Source organism: Saimiri boliviensis, assembly GCF_048565385.1.
Source record: "Saimiri boliviensis isolate mSaiBol1 chromosome 3 unlocalized genomic scaffold, mSaiBol1.pri SUPER_3_unloc_1, whole genome shotgun sequence".
NCBI lineage: Eukaryota > Metazoa > Chordata > Mammalia > Primates > Cebidae > Saimiri > Saimiri boliviensis.
In genome coordinates this window covers 31877-49636 of record NW_027412492.1, presented here as the reverse complement: position 1 = coordinate 49636, position 17760 = coordinate 31877, and the positions used below count along the sequence as shown (strand labels likewise).

At 45.1% G+C, this 17760-nt stretch overlaps 2 pseudogenes; one reads left to right on the top strand and one right to left on the bottom strand.

The window, feature by feature from the left end:
* Positions 1-543: 543 nt before the first annotated feature.
* LOC141583111 (ras-related protein Rap-1A-like) lies at positions 544-4023 on the bottom strand (annotated as a pseudogene).
* A 247-nt stretch (positions 4024-4270) lies between these two features.
* LOC120363157 (C2 domain-containing protein 2 pseudogene) lies at positions 4271-11834 on the top strand (annotated as a pseudogene).
* The last annotated feature ends 5926 nt before the right edge of the window (positions 11835-17760 follow it).

Here is a 17760-nt window from a genome sequence, read left to right as displayed (position 1 = left end):
TTCACCACGCTGACCAGGATGGTCTCGATCTCTTGACCTCATGATCCACCCGCCTCAGCCTCCCAAAGTGCTGGGATTACAGGCGTGAGCCACCGCGCCTGGCTGCACAAGGATTTTAATTAGAATATAATGATAAATGATATTCCATATTTTTAAAAATATAAAATGAAGTCAATGACTCAAGAACATTATCTGCTGCAATGAGGTTGGGGGGCATTTCATAATATTACACATATGAAATAGAACGGTTCAACTGTTTAGGGCTTGATAGGGAGGAATCATGATCAAAAGGTCAATACAAAATCATTTGATCATAGTACCAATATCTTACATTTGAAATGTATCCATGCTCTTTTGTATAATCATAAGAGAGTCAAGTATATTTTTGCACCTGTTATAACTGCTATTGCAAAGGAGAAACACTATTGTCTTATTTTCCAAGAGATATACATACACAGCAATTTTTTTTCTCCAGGGAACTTGTGCAAACTAATATAAGATCTAAATTCTTCACATAATGTATACAGTGCGAGAAGCCTCTTCAGATTTATTTTTTGAAGTCTGAAATGCTGGCACTTTCGAATCAGGCAACAGTTCTTCATTCCTGTAATCTGGCTCAGAGCTGCTGTTGACTACAGGCTTAGAGTAGCAGACCTAATTTCTTTTTAGGATTCTTCTTTTCCACTGGTGGTGTTCTATTTATCTGTCTGACCAGGTCATGAAACATCTCATTAGCATTGATCTTTCACTTTGCAGAAGTTTCTACAAAGGCACAGTTACACCACTGTCTTGCCTAATTCCGGCCCTGTTCTTTGCCAACTACTCACTCATCTTCCGGGTCACATTTATTGTCAACCAAAATCATTGGAACGTCTTCTGTGCCCTTAACCCATAAAATCTGTTCCCTCAGGTCCTGTAAGTCATTAAATGTGGATTGAGCTATAATAGAATATACTAGCGTTAAACCTTGTCCATTCTTCATATACAAATTCCTAATCGCTGTAAATTGCTCTGTCCCTGCAGTATCCAGGATTTCTAGCATACACTGTTGTTAATCCACTTCAACTTGCTTTCTTTTTCTTTCTTCCGGCTATTTTTTAAAATTAATTTATTTACTTTAGGTGCACACTATATCTGGTATTTCTCCCCATGTTATCCCTCACCATCCTCCTCTCCCTTCCCATCCCCTGCTGTCTCTCCCTACCCCCCTCAACTGCCCCCAGTGTGTGATGCTCCTCTCCCTGAGTCCACATGTTCTCGTTGTTCAACACCTACCTATGAATGAGAACATACGGTGTTTGGCTTTCTGTTCTTATATTAGTTCGCTGAGAATGATGGTTTCCAGATTCATCCAAGTCCCTACAAAGGACACAAACTTGATTTTTATGGCTGCGTAGTATTCCATGGTGTACATGTACCACATTTTCTTTGTCCAATCTATTATTTATGGGCGTTTGGGTTGATTCTATGGCAGTCTAGTATTTCTTTTTCTTTTTTATTTTTTTTCAGACAGTTTCCAGTTGACACTCAGAAACAGGTTATTCAGTTTCCAAGTGGTTATGCGGGTTTGTGTGTGTTTCTTGATCCTGAGTCCTATTCTGACTGCGCTGTGGTCTGATAGACTGTTTGTTATGATTTCTGTTCTTTTGCGTTTGCTGAGGGGTGATTTGCTTCCAATGATATGGTCAATTTTAGAGTATGTGCAATTTGGTGCTGAGAAAAATGTATATTGTGTGGATTTGGGGTGGAGTGTTCTATATATGTGTATTAGGTCCACTTGGTCCAGCTCTGCATTCAAATCCTGGATATCCTTGCTAATTTTCTGCTCATTTATCGAATATTGACAGTGGAGTGTTGAAGTCTCCCACTATTATTGTGTGGGAGTCTAAATCTTGTTTTAGGTCATTAAGAACTTGCTTCATGTATCTGGGTGCTCCTGTGCTGGGGACGTATGTATTTAGGGTACTTAACTCTTCCTGTTGGATTGATTCTTTGACCATAATGTAGTGTCCTTCTTTGTTTCTTTTGATCTTTGTTGAAGTCCATTTTATCAGAGACTAGGATTACAACCCCTGCTTTTTTTTTGTTCTCCATTTGCTTCGTAAATCTTCTTCTATCCCTTTATTTTGAGTCTATGTGTGTCTTTGTATGTGAGATGGGTTTCCTGAATACAGCACACCGATGGGTTCTGACTTTTATCCAGTTTGCCAGTCTGTGTCTTTTGATTGGAGCATTTAGGCCATTTACTTTCAATGTTAATATTGCTATATGTGATTTGATGCTGCCATTTTGTTACTGATTGGTTTTCTTTCCCATTAGTTGCCTCATTCTCTTCATTGCATTTTTGGTCTTTGCCAACTGGTTTGCTTTTGCAGTGACTGGTACTTGTTCCTTTCCATGCTTAGTGTTTCTCTCAGGAGCTCTCGTAGGGCAGGTCTGGTGGTGACAAAATCTCTCAATAATTCCTTGTCGATAAAGGATTTTATTTCTCCTTCACTTACAAAGCTTAGTTTGGCTGGATATGAGATTCTGGGTTGAAAGTTCTTTTCTTTTAGGATGTTGAATATTGGCCTCCACTCTCTTCTGGCTTGTAGGGTTTCTGCAGAGAGATCTGCTGTGAGTCTGATGGGCTTCCCTCTGTGGGTGACCTGGCCTTTCTCTCTGGCTGCCCTTAGCATTTTTTCCTTCATTTCAACCCCGGTGAATCTGACGATCATGTGCCTTGGGGTTGCTCTTCTTGAGGAAAATCTTTGGGGAGTTCTCTGTATTTCTTGAATTTGAAATTTGGACTGCCTTGCTAGACTTGGGAAGTTCTCCTGGATAATATCCTGGAACATGTTTTCCAGCTTGGATTCATTCTCCCCGTCATATTCAGGTATACCGATCGAGCGTAGATTAGGTCTTTTCACATAATCCCATATTACTTGGAGGCTTTGTTCATTTCTTTTCACTCTTTTTTCTCTTGTCTTGCCTTCTCTTTTTATTTCATTGAGTTGATCTTCAATCTCTGATATCCTTTCTTCCCCTTGATCGATCTGGCTATTAGAACTTGTGTTTACTTCACGTAGTTCTTGTGCTGTGTTTTTCAACTCCATCAAGTCGTCTCTGTTCTTCTCTATGCTGGTTATTCCAATTAGCATTTTGTCTAACTTTTTTTCAAGGTTTTTGGTTGCTTTGCTTTGAGTTAGAACATGTTCCTTTAGCTCAGAAATGTTTCTCACTAGCCACCTTCTGAAGCCTTTTTCTGTCAATTTGTCGCACTCCTCGGTCAAGTTGTGGTTCTGCGCTGTTGAGGAGTTGTGATGCCTTGAAGGAGAAGAGGTGTTCTGGTCTTTGATGACGGTTTCATCTTTTTTGTGCTGGTTTTTTCCCCATCTTTGTGGATTTACCTGGCTGTGGTGTCAGGGAGCTGCTTGATGAGGTTGCTTGTCTGCCCAGGAAGGCCAGGTTTCTGTAGTTCTCTAACATCACATTCCTAGATAAATTCCACTGTGCAGGGTCCAGGCATTGCCACTCCTCCAGAGAGAATTCTATGGCCATATCCCTAAATGTCAATGGTTCCATTTCTAGGCTTATAGGGGATCCTGGCGTCGTAGCTGTAGATCTCCAATACCTGCAGGTCACAGGGCCACACAAGCCAGGCGTCTAGGCGAACAGGACACAGGGCAGTGGAAACGAGACCCGGAGCTGCGGCTACAGGGCCAACTTACATTCTTTAGTAAATTTCTATCATTGGGTCATATTTTTTAAAAAATGCCCTGAACAAACTGAACTGTCAGAGCAGACTTCCCAATGCCTCCTGAACTAAGGATCACTAGCTTGTACTCACACAGGATGTGTTCTGTTTAAATACTGATGATCCCTTCTCTTTTCTTTGAGCTGCTGCTCCCCTTTCAATGCATCTCAGGGCTCTCAGATTCTGTCTCTTTTTTCTCTTCTCCCTTACAACTGTCCCTAATCTTAATGGACTTTCCTTCCTCTACCAATACTCTCTCCTTTCCTGTCACCACTCTTTATTCTCATAAATCTTCCAGATTAATTTAAATAGGGATTGAGGAAAGAGGAAGGCCAGGCATTGTGGTTCCGTCTGGGTGTGTGACCTGTGTGTGGATCCCAGGCCTGCTCTCAGATTACCTGAGTCGTCTGGGGCTGGTTCCTTGATCCCCCCGCCCCGCACTCTTTCATGGTCACATGAAACCAAGAAAAATCAACCTCAATTTCTCTTTAAGTTTTGTGTAAAGATAAACACCAATGGCCTGTCCCCCGGCCCATGCCTCCTCAGGCCACCGCTGGGCCACAGGCCAGACTCCCAGGGCGGCGCGCACAGGAGGTAGGGCGCCCGGCCGCAGCCCCGGAACTTCCCAGACTCCGAGTCGGGAGCGCCGGCCGCGGGGTCCGTTCGCGCCCCTGTTCCGCAGGTGTGCGGGGGCTTGCGCCCAGCCCCGGCCGCCGCGCGTTTCCGCCCAGCCCGAAGTCCCGTGGCGCGCTCCTCGCGGGGCTCCGGCCCAGCCGCTCCCCTTCCACGTGCCCCGCGCGCCGGGCCGCAGCCAGCGCGTATCCTAAGCTAGCTGCCCGCGCCCGGCGCTGTCGGGGAAGTTGGGGAGAGGCGGGCCGGGGATGCGCCAAAGCCTCGGCCTGGCTGGCCTCGTGGTTCGAGGAGGTGCAGTGGCTCGCGCTGGTGTCCCTCTTCGTCGCGGCCCTGGCCAAGGTGGGTCTGTATCTGGCGCAGTGAGCGCTGGCCAGGGCGCGACCCTAGCCCCGGCGGGGGGCGCTGGAGCCTGGCGAGGGGCCGCGCGCTGGGTCCGTCGCGCTGCTCTCCTGGATCCTGACGCTGGGCAGCTGCAGGAGCCAGTGGTAGGCGGCCTGGGTGACCGCCCTGAACGACGAAGCCAGAGGAAAGGGGGCCCGCCTTTCCTGTCCTTCGAGGAGGACCCACGGCAGTAGCCCCTGGAGCTGGCGGTGGAGGCTGTCTCCAGTGTGCTCAGCTGGAGTTCCACCTGAAAGAGAAGAGAGAGCTCCTCCAGATTAGCTGGTCCTTCATACGTGTGCCGGAAATGGCCATTACTGTCCAGCCCAAAGCACTGGGGGAGGACCAGGTGGCCGAGACGCGCACAGTGTCGGACACTCCGAAGGAGCTCTTGAAGCATTTGGTTGGTTCTGCCTCTCCATCCGTGCTTCTGATCACCAAGCCCACGAATGTACAGGAAGCTCAGAACTTAGAGTGTGCTCCGTCTACTGCTCAGGAATCCTGTCCTCCCAAACCTCCGAGGGCTCACGAGCTAAAGCTGCGGGTGAGGAGTATCCGCGCCTTCCTGCTCAGCGAGCCCGACGCTTCAGGCCACATTAACACAGTGTGCGCCGTGCAGCTGAACGATCCTCTTCAGAGGTTCTCCATCACCCTAACCAAAAACACTACGAACCTCACGTGGAAGAGGAACTCACATTCAAGTTGAATGCCAAGTCAAAGGAGTCACTCCTGCAGATTTCAGAGGCTGGGCGATTCTCAGAAGGTCTGCTGGCAACTGCGACAGTCCTTTTGGATTTATTAATCCTGCCCTTCAGGCAGGGCGCGGTGGCTCACGCCTGTAATCCCAGCACTTTGGGAGGCCGAGTCGGGTGGATCATGCGGTCAAGAGATCAAGACCATTCTGGTCAACATAGCGAAAACCCATCTCTACTAAAAATACAAAAAATTAGCTGGACATGGTGGCGCGTGCCTGTAATCCCAGCTACTCAGGAGGCTGAGGCAGGAGAATTGCCTGAACCCAGGAGGTTGCGGCAAGCCGAGATCGCGCCATTGCACTCCAGCCTGGGTAACAAGAGCAAAACTCCGTCTCAAAACAAACAAACAAACAAACAAACAAACAAACAACAACAACAGCAACAACAAAAAGAAGCAGCCTTCTGGACCACAGAGTTTCATGCTGACCAGCGGGTCTGCCTGCTGCTGCTCGGTGCTGAGTTCCACCACGGCAGAGTTTACTTAGGTGGAACCTGGTGAATTGAAGTCTTCGCCCATCCCTCCCTCTGTTCCTGCTGCAAAAATAGAAAAGGATCGCACGGTGATGCCCTGTGGGACTGTGGTCACTACTGTCACCGCTGTGAAGACCAAGCCTAGAGTCGACATGGGGAGGTGTCCCCGCTGAGCTCTGAGCCTCCGGTGAAGACTTCCGTCAAGGTGAAGGTGATCAAGAAGGACATCTCTGTCGAGGCCATCTCCTGCAGCAGTGCGCCCGTCAACAAAACACTCTCTTCTTCAGACACAGAATTGTTGGTGTTGCATGGTTTAGATCCAGTGGCTGAAGTTGCCATTCGACAACTCAGCGAATCTTCAAAGCTGAAACTCAAGTCGCCACGAAAGAAAAGCACTATTATCATGTCAGAGATCTCCAAGACCTCACTAGCCCAGGACCACGATGCTGCCCTGATGCAGGACTATGCAGCCTCCATGAACAGTGCCCACCAGGAGGATGCCCCGTCTCATCCAGAGGTGGCTGCAGCCTCTGCCCCAGAGGAGGAAGCCGAGTCAGCCCAGGCATTCTCTGCCCCTAATCCCCTGGAGGACGAGCTAGACTCCTGGGACTTAGAAAAGGAGCCCCAGGCCATGGCCTGGAGCAGCCCGGCCCTGCTGGACCCCGATGAGCTGTCAGAGAGCTCCGTAAGTGTCCCGGAGCCGGGTGCCGCCAAAAAGCATAAAGGAGGAATTCTAAGGAAAGGTGCAAAGCTGTTCTTCCGCCAGCGGCATCAACAGAAAGACCCGGGCATGAGTCAGTCACACAATGACCTCGTGTTCCTGGAGCAGCCAGAGGGTTCCCGGAGGAAAGGGGTCACCATCACCAAGATCCTGAACAAGAAGCTGCTCTCCAGGCACAGAAACAAGAACACCGTGGAGCCTTGCAGGTAGGGGCTGAGGTCACCACCGCCAAGCCAGGAGACCTGCACCCGTTTTACCACCCTCACCAGGGCACAGCGAGAGTCTCCACCGGATGTCCAGATGCCCCGCTTGTCTTGCTGGGTTTCTTCCAACCATCTAGTCTTTTAAAGGGAAAACAAAATCTGAGTCTCCAGCCAGGAGGCTTTCCCCAAAGAGGGCGAAAAAGCCTAACTTGCCACCAGATGCCAAATGAGACTTGACAGCTCCAGAGCTTGGGCCGTGCTCAAAGCTAAGAGTCAGGGCTAAATATTAGAAGGAGATTAACATTATAAGAGAAATAATATACTCTAGTGGATTGTGGAGGGCAGGTTTGAGGGACTCAGTTTACCTATTCTACACACTAACAAGTGTTCTTTTGGGCCCATGCCTGCATCATGTCACAAAGAGGAGGTGCCCTGCTGTGCCGTCACTGTGAATGGAATGCGTGGGTCACCTCTCCTCGTCTGCTGCTTGGACTAAAATACGCAGCTGGCCCTGAGTACAGGGAAGTGGAACATAGGCAGGATTTTTATAAATAGAGAAATTACGATGGGAATGCGAATGCAGTTGCAAATGTAGAAAGACATCTGCCTGCGGTATTAGCCATAGAACTTGAACTCTATATCCTATGCATAGTATGCTGGACACTTTTCTAAGTTTCTTTTAAGCCTACTTGCAAGTGGAAGATATATATATTCTCACATGGTTTTTACATTTTTCTCTATCGTGTTAAAAGCTCTTATAATACTAGTGGAGCAGTTGACAGCCAGGTTTTTGTTTTTGTTTTTTTTCCTCCCTGTTATACTTGCTAAATGAGTACAGCAGGTTTGTTGAATGAAGTCGGGAGCCGTACGTGACTGCTGGTAGAACATGGTAACCAAACAGAAACATGGATTTTGCCAAATGCTGCCAGTAGCCAAAACAAAGTCCTTTTAGGGCAGTAGAGAAAATCGTCTTGTGTCTCAGGTGTCAGTCTTAGGAATGGAAGTTGAAATAGGCCAAACTTGCAGGACTTTCCTTTTATGAGCACTACAGAATTTCACTGTCAACAGCATTCTTGGACACAGTTTGGGGTGCCCTTGTTTGGGTTTGTTTTAGTGGAAAACGTGATGAACCGGGCACACTGTTTTAATATCCCTAAGTATCATTCCAGTCTCTTTCCTCATCAGCTGCCTTTCTACTTTAATTGATTCACAATTTTCACTTTGGTCTGCTCCTTCCGAATGTGCCAGTTCCAGTAGACATGCTGGTGAACGAGCAGTCATCACTGGCATGAAGTGTTTTTGACAGTTTAATGTGATTCACTTTTCTCCAAAGAGATGTAAAAGGCTGTTATGAACACTTGGCTTCAGGCCTGGAGATGGAGATGGGCGAGCTTCCTTCCACAGGCATTCTTTAATCCTTAAATATTAAATATTTCAGAGGTCATAGAGCCGCTGGTGAGTAGAAACCTATATAAAGGCCAAAATTACAGGATTTTTTCCTTGTTTTTTAGGGGGAGAGATTAAAACACTACCTTAGGAATTTCACTTTAAGATGCACATTACATACTTCTTAAGTGTTCCAGGAATTATGGAATGACTTTAAACTGACTTTTACAACCTGCTATGTTTTTAAAAATTATATTCCCATTTTACTCATTGTTTTTATTTTTTATTTTATTTTATTTTTGAGACAGAGTTTCGCTCTTGTTACCCAGGCTGGAGTGCAATGGCGCGATCTCGGCTCATGGCAACCCCCGCCTCCTGGGTTCAGGCAATTCTCCTGCCTCAGCCTCCTGAGTAGCTGGGATTACAGGCACGTGCCACCATGCCCAGCTAATTTTTTGTATTTTTAGTAGAGACGGCGTTTCACCATGTTGACCAGGATGGTCTCGATCTCTTGACCTTGTGATCTACCCGCCTCGGCCTCCCAAAATGCTGGAATTACAGGCGTGAGCCACCGTGCCCGGCTAATCATTGTTTTTTAAAAAAAGCACTTGGAGTTGCAAAATATATGCATACTACCCAGTTTCTGTCCCCAGAGTCAGGCACCGCAGCTAGTCTTTTGGGGCAGATGTTCACTTGAATGTTTTACTTGAGGTTTTACTGCTCTTGGCCATGTGGTAAAAAGAGCCTGAGACACAGAAGAATTCCAAGAGGATATTATGATTATGTGTCAGAATTTCAGACACTGATGAGAAGTTTTTAATTGTTCTTTTGTTTTATTCTGGAATTCAGGTACACTCTACTCAATTGTGAGGATATCAGAAGCTTTAAAAAAAAAAAAAATTTTAGAGACGGGGTTTCACTCTGTTGCCCAGGCTTCAGTGCAGTGGTGGCTTACTGCAACCTTCCAGGTTTAAGCGATTCTCCTGCCTCAGCCTCCCAAGTAGCTGGGTTTACAGGCCTGCACCACCACACCTGGCTAATTTATTTGTATTTAGTAGAGATGGAATGTCACCAAGTTGGTTAGGCTGGTCTTGAACTCCTGACCTCAGGTGATCTACCCACTTCAGCCTCCAAAAGTGCTGGAATTATAGGCATGAGCCACTACGCCAGGCCCAGAATATTAGATTAAGCCTTCTTGCTCCCCCGCGAAACAGTTTTTAACCATCCTATTTCCACATGAATCCCATGAGCGCTGCTTACTGTTGAATACCTAGGTCTGGGGCTCTGCTTCCCACAGACACGCTCAGGTGGTCTCCATGCTCACATTGTCTCCATCCAGTGGCCTTCTCTGAAGTCACAGGAACCACCAATGTAGTAGGGAGTTGATGAAGCAATGACCAAAAAATCACCTAGGCTAGCTTCAGGGAAGCACCTCGAGGAACTGGGCTCTGTTGATATCGTGAATGTTTCTTTTTCGAGCTTTTTTTTTTTTTTTTTTTTTTTTTTGAGATGTAGTTTTGCTCTTGTTACCCAGGCTAGAGTGCAATGGCGCGATCTCGGCTCACCGAAACCTCTACCTCCTAGATTCAGGCAATTCTACTGCCTCAGCCTCCTGAGTAGCTGGGATTACAGGCACGTGTCACCATGCCCAGCTAATTTTTTGTATTTTTGGTAGAGATGGGGTTTCACCATGTTTACCAGGATGGTCTCGATCTCTCGACCTAGTGATCTACTCGCCTCGGCCTCCCAAAGTGCTGGGATTACAGGCTTGAGCCACCGCGCCCGGCCTTTCAAGCTATTTTATACAGGTTTGTTTTTCCACAGTGTAGGGTATTTATGATACAGAAAATGTTGTGAAGGTTAAAGATCACTTAAGATGATCCAACAAATACTAAAAATGCTGACGTGTAAATCACCTTTATCACCTCACCTCTTCTACAAGCTTCTGTATCTTGGGGGCTTTTGTTTTTAGTGTTTGTATGAAAGTTTTGTCGAGTGGGGTTTTAAAAGTGATTCCTTGTGAACACTAAGATTAATTGCGTCTGTATCCCTGGACCTGGGTGCTCATGTTGGTTTTAATGTGCTAGCAAGCCTTCCCAGTTTGCTTTGTTTAAGGAGGTGTCTCTGTTCTTTGTGGAGGAATGAAATGGAGCTTTAAGTATCTGTGTGTGGTGTGTGTGTCTGCACACACATATGCGTTATTGTAGCCATAACAAAATCAGCCATCTCCTTGTTCCAGGTGAAAATCTTCTGTGAGAGTTTTGACAGAGCATTTTATTTTAACCAAGTTTCAAGTCTGAGTTCAAAACCAGCCCTGATCCCTTATGACAGCTACGCTACCAACTGCCACTCAATGACAAATTGGTGCCCATTTAGAATTTTTCTTGGGTTTTGCTTGCCACATCTATAGATGAGAGTTGCAAAGTTTCTTTGGGCAGAGAGAGAAAGATCAATTTACATTGGTGGCCACCAAAGGTGAGTGTTTGCTGGGTAATAGTCTCACGACTCTTAATCTGGAAACTTCCAAGTACAAATTGGTGGATGGTGGAAAAAAAGAAGGAAATGGCAAGTTTTCCAGGTCTGCAGAAAGGTTTGGCCTGACACTGGAGTGCAGTGATGAACTTTCATGCCAATGATTATATTCCTCAGTAGCACTTTAGACACCGAAGACAGCTCCGCACCTCACCTGTGCACAGGCTGGGTGGGTTCCTTTGGAGAAGATGAGGCTGGAACACAAACAATCTTTGAAATAAATAAATGTGCACGTGGAAACAAAAAAAAAGATAAACACCAATAAAGACATATCTTCTGGAAAACTTTTTTTTTTTTTTTTCTTTGAGACTGAGTCTCACTCTGTGACCCAGGCTGGAGTGCAGTGGCAAGATCATAGCTCACCGCAGCCTCAATCTCCAGACTTCAAGCAATCTTCCTGCCTGGACCTCCCACACTGCTGGGATTACAGTCTTGAGCCCTGGAGCTCAGCCTGGAAAACATTTTTTAAAATATAGAATTTGATGTGGCACAGAACTCAAGATATTCCAAGAATGGTTTGTGTTTCTCGTACTTCTGTTGACTGTTTAATGGTAGATATGCTGATTATGCAGAACACCTCAGATATATTTTGATGTAATTAGGGCAAAACCAGTGAGAACCTCCTTATGAGAAGTCCAAATCTGTGATTCTCATACAACATACAAAGGAACTTTTTCGTGTAAGATGTCAGAGTAAAGAGTGAACCATAAATATACATATAAACGTGTGTGTACATATACATATATATGCGCATATATATGTATATCTGTGGTTCCCACTTCTTGTTCACCAATACGATGACCTCAGAACAATTCACTCTTACACCCTGCAGGGAGTTTTCTTTCTTTATACAGTCAGCGTAAGGGAAGTGACAGGTCTCAGAGGGCAATTGTATCTTGTTCTCTGATTGATCTTCCAGGGTCCGCTTTGGTGAAGGGGACAGCGATACGGACCGGAGGATTGGTCATGATGGGGTGAGAGCTGCAGCAGTAACCCATCATGCACTGAGTGGAGCATGAGGGCAAATGCTGGGTTTTAACATTTTTTTTTTTTTGGTGGGGGGCACAGGATGTTCCTCTGTCACCCTGTAGTACAATGGTAAAATCATGATTCTCTGTAACCTGGAAGTCCTGGGCTCAAGAGATCCTCCAGCCTCAGCCTTCCAAATATCTAGGACTGCAGACACACGTCACCAGGCCCAGTTAATTTTTTAAATTATTCTTTTTGTAGAAATGGTGTCTTGTGTCTCACTGTAGAGTCCAGGCTTGTTTGAAACTCCTGGTTTTATCCTCCTTCTTTGACCTCCCAAAGTGCTGGGATGGCAGCCATGGCTCCCAGCCAGTCTTTTGTTATTCATAATGAGCCCCTTTGGATTCACTGGATGTATGTTAATGAGGTGGGTTAAGTTGGGGCCCTGGGGTAGCCTGAGGATAGGGCTGCTCAGCAGAAGACCAAGTGATTAGTACTTGCAGCAGAATGGTGGGGGCACCTGGAAAATAAACTTTATACAAACTCTTGAAGAATGTCATAGCAGGAGTGGAGATTTGCGAACACTTTGAAGTGCCAGGAGACGGACAACCCAGAGAGGGAATGGACCTATATTTATCTATTTACGGTGATACTTACCCTGTATCTATACTTTGAAATGGTTCCTTTAGTGATTTAGTTTAAGATATAGATACAATGATAAGATGTATGATTACTGCCTTAAAATGATTTGGGGAAAGTAGAAAGAGCATGATCTTGATAAAATAAAATTGACCATAATAATTATTGAAACTGTGTAATGGATCTATGGGGGTTACAGGAATCTATTCCACAATTATGGCTCTCTTTGTGCATGTTGGGACTTTTCCATAATATCTCAAAAATTAAACTGAGATTATATAGCATCCTATGAATTATTGTGTCAATCCTGCATGGGAAAAGTTGAACACTGATCAAATTTAGTCCAGATATAAAGACTAATGATGCCGCACACCCATACACACACTAGAATGATAGAGACAGGTGTGTTTCTCACATGCCGTGGTGTTGCAAGAGAGCACAGAGGCCTGTATGTGATGTAGAAATGGGCTATGAGAGCAGAGAAAGAAGACAGGCTGGATGTTTTCTTGAGGTTAAGATCTGGTCAGGGTGAAGGATCACTTGCTCAGGATGACATTGTGTGGTTTGAATATCTGTCCTGCACTGCAGGAGGGAGTACCTGGGCTTTCTCAGCAGATTGCCCCGATGTGAGGCCAAGGAAAAGAATGAAGGAGTGAGGATTAAAAGTTATCAAGAGTGAAAAACTCTACAAACAGATTTCAACTATGTTTTAGGATCCTCCCCACCCCAATGTTTAACAGTTGATTAGATGCACCATGTTTTATTTTCTGAAATTTGAACTTGTTTGAGTAAGCCTTTATGGTGCTCAATGAAGCCAACAGCTTAATCTAGCAAGGGAAGTATAGCTCCATTGAATGCCTTCTTTAGGAACCCAGCATTGCGTGTTCTGTGAAGTGAAACGGGTCCTTGGTCCCTCTCCATAATGGCTGGAACTACAAAGGAGTTTCAAATCCTGCTGCAGCTTTGTATTGTGGCCTTAGCGTATATGAAGATATAAATGACCTCGAGTTAGATTTTGGATATTTGTGAGGCAAGAATTATTCACTCTGAAGCAGGTCACTGAGGTCATGGCCCCATAGTTAGTAAAACTGTGCATATTGGGCAGACTGTTGGTCAGGGGCTCCAGTTCTGAGAAGTTTCATCCTTTGACTGACCCTGGAGTCCTGTTGCTTATTACGGATGTCCTGATTAGTTAATAAAAACTCGTAAATCCCTACTGAGCTCATCACACATGACAATGGTTATGTCATCCTTACAGTGTAGAGCCCTCCTCTGCTGTTTCTCATTTGATCCTGGGGTAGGGGGTAGGAAGGAGGTTCTCTCGGTAGCTGACGGGCTAAGAGGGCAGTGATCTCCTAAACGTGTGACATAAAGCAGAGACTAAGAACGAGACAGGCAGGCTACACATTCCTGCAGAACAAATACAGCAGAGCGCCTGCATCTGGCTCCATGATGTCACAAGGATTCCTCCTACACCTGTGCTGAGCTAGCGGGGTGCTGCTTCTAGAATCCAAGGCATGCTGAGCAACTGAGTACGGACAGTCACAGGCTCAGTGCCTGTGAGAGCCTGATGTACTGCAAGTTAGAGCCTGTAAGCCTTTTGTGGAGGGGGCACCACTGAAGATGGGTGGATTTGGAACTAACAGCGTAAGTGACCTTAAGCCAAATTTATAAATGATCAATATGTGTCCTCCAAAATCCAAAAGGGTTAAAGGTTTTGGCTTATTTTTACGTTGCGGGTATTGAGAGGTTTAATAGTGATTTCCCCACAGTGTCAGAGATGGAGTGGCTTTCATATAAAAAATAATTTTCAACCATTTAATCAAATAAGGGGCTTGCACTGTGTGGGGGTAATGACCCATTTCCTTTGTATAAACTACTTTGTGAGTATTTTCGTGGCCTGCCTGAATGAGTGTTTCAAATGGATTACCACGGAGGAGAATGTCATCAGCGTAAATCATACCTGCAGTTCTGGAAGACATTGAAGGAAGTTGAGATCTTCCCTGCAAAGTTTGTGTGCAAAGGCAAGACTGCCGAGGTGCCCACGGTTGGTGGGTTGAGGTGCATAAAATTCCTTTGAGGTAAAGGGAAAGCATGGCCAGGAAGCTGTTGAAATAAGCCTGAAAAAACCTAGCCAAATCTGTAGTAGCCTGATATTTACCATTTGCTGACTGGATGGAGTAAGCCACGTCAGTAACATTGCGAGAGATCACCCCATTAAAGCTGGCATCAATTCACTCTGAGATGTCATACTTCTTTCAAAATAGAAGAGCATAGAAAATTGCAGTTGAATCCAGAAACAGTGGGATAATCACTCCTAGGTCTTGCATCATGGGTTTCAATATTTGAATATCCGCGCCGGGCGTGGTGGCTCAAGCCTGTAATCCCAGCACTTTGGGAGGCCGAGGCGGGTGGATCACAAGGTCAAGAGATCGAGACCATCCTGGTCAACATGGTGAAATCCCGTCTCTACTAAAAACACAAAAAATTAGCTGGGCATGGTGGCACGTGCCTGTAATCCCAGCTACTCAGGAGGCTGAGGCAGGAGAATTGCCTGAACCCAGGAGGCAGAGGTTGCGGTGAGCCAAGATCGTGCCATTGCACTCCAGCCTGGGTAACAAGAGCGAAACTCCGTCTCAAAAAAAAAAAAAAAAAAAAAAAAATTTGAATATCCTATTTTAACTAATATTTAGTCATATCATCTTTTTTCACTGGGGTCAGGAACATCCATTGAATCCCATTTTGTGAAGCTATTAAAAATGCAAAAGACTGAATTTAATTGCACATTACTTACTGTATCTGTTTATTTTCTCTCTATATATCATTCCAGTGTGTGCTCTCATCTTGGAACATTTAGGGAAACCAGTGATTCTCATGGTTAAGACAAAGGATAACTCTTTTACCTCCATTTTATGTTTAGTAACATCATTAAGGTAATGGAGAATTCATCATTTCTTTTTCTTTTTATTTATTTATTTATTTTTGTAATGGAGTTTCTCTCTTGTTGCCCAGGCTGGAGTACAATGGCGCGTTCTCAGCTCGCAGTAACTCTGCCTCCTGGGTTCAAGGTATTATCTTGCCTCAACCTCCCAAGTATGTGGGACAACCAGCATGTGCCAGCAAGCCCAGCTAATTTTGTATTTTTAGTAGAGATGGGATTTCCCTATGTTGGCCAGGTTGGTCTCAAACTCCTGACCTCAGGTGAGCCACCCGTTTCAGCCTCCCCAAGTGCTGGGATGGAGAAACCCCGTCACTACTAAAAACACAAAATTAGCTGGGCTTGAGCCACTGTAGCTGGCCAGATTCATCATTTAAAATCAGAGGGATACTTGGTTAACTAACTAAAGGCAAAAGATTAAATATATGAAAGTTTTCCAATTGGTGCATTTTAACAGATGTTCATGTTCAATTATCATCCAAGTTACAGGGAAAGAAAAGTCAACCATCACCTTTTAATCTTTTGTGTAGATTCTTTCGGTAAATTTTGTATTTTCAACAGAAGTTGAAACTTAGGAACTTCTCTTACGAGGTTGTTTGTTTTTTGTCCTCTCCTTATACCTTGAATTTGGTTGCATTTTTCTTGCTTTTTATTCTGCATTTATTTGACTTTCCTGTCCATTATTTTTTTCTTTTTTCTTTGTTTAGACATTGAGTACACTTTACAGGTTGTTTCTTTTAAGGTGACTATGTTTGACAAGACATAGTAGTCATTTGAGGTGATGATTGTCTATGACAATACTAATTGTAGCAGGTTGTGAAGAAGGTTCAACAGAGAAATAAGGCATGCATTTCTGTAAAGGTGTCAGTGAAAGTATATCCGCAGGGTGTGTTTTTTACATTATAAAATACACAGCGATATGTCTGGACTGAAATTCATGACTCTGGGAGATATAAAAAGGGGCCTGAATGCATATTCCTGCTCTTAAATACCAAAATATTTCTAAATTACTGACTAAGTCATATAAATCTCTGAAAGAGCCTCAGCTGAAGTCAGTAAAAGCAGCACAAAGCAGCGGAGCTGAAGGTGCAGGCTTGTGATGGGGCACAGAGCCAGTGAGCAGAGCAGAGCAAGAACAGAAATTCCCTGACAGTGGTGGCCAACGTCTGGGTAATCCTGCTCACAATGGCCTCTCTAGGGCTCAGTTTGCATAGATAGGGTGGACCCTCCCTGACAATTTGTTTTAGTGTTGAGACCGCTAATGCCACACACTCCAGGATTGTGAGAAATGGGCTCTCCTTCCTGTAGTGAGGTTTATGGGGAGAGCAGCGGATCTACAGAGTTGATCCAAAAATGACTTGAGAGAGCAGAAACAGGAGACTAGTTTGGGGCTGTGACGGTGCTCAGGGGTGGGGCTGCTGAAAGGGTTCTCCACTACCTGGGGATGAGCCTGTCACCTGCAGCAACAGAGGATGCACCCAGACTTTCTCATCGGCTTCTTCAGGTGCGCAGAAGGGAAGAGAGAAAAGTGAGTCCCCCCAAAATATCTAGAGTCAAACATAAACATGGAATCAGAGGCTTTATTACAAATGCCCTCCAACAACACAGGAAGAAAAGACAGCCACAGGCAATGGGCTCTCTAAGGAGCCCATCACTGGTCTATGACAATACTGATTGTGACAGCTTGCGAAGAAGGGTCAACAGAGAAATAAGGCATAAGCTTTTCTGTAAACTTATCAGTGAAAGTGTACACATGTGATCTGGTTTTTAAATTATAAAATGAAACCTGTCCCAACTCATAGTCCAGAAAAACGCCTATTTGCTGGACTTCTGTATTCGTTGTACTGCATGAACCACAGAATTGCCGAATTTCCCAGCACCCCATCCGTGGGGTTGGCGATCTCAGACCATCTGTGGGAAATGATTCTTTACACACACCAAGGGTCCATGCACCTGTGCCTCTCACTTCCACGTGCCAAAAGTGTCTCCCAGCATCAAAGCCCTCACAGCTCCGGACAGCTGGGTAAAAACTCAATGACTCAGGATTGTCGATAAAGCCTGGATGCATCCTACTAAATATCACACTCTTTCTGTCTCTTGAGATAGTAAGACTAGGGTGGGCTGTTTCCGGGTCTAGCGTCAAATCTTCCTGAAATGTGCTCATCATTCTTTGGAGGCCAAAATAATGCGGAAGGAGCCCCAAGCTCTTCTTCTTGAATTCATGTGAGCAGACTGCAGGGGCTTTCAGGTTTTCACAGGTGTTGTAGATGTTCTCAATACCTGTCGGCACATCCAGGTCTCCCTGAAAACACTTCTCCGTTACTTCTTTTAACAGATTTTGTAGTACAAATAAATGGTCTGAAATTTGTCTTTGGTTTTCAGTGAGTTTTTTGTAAGCA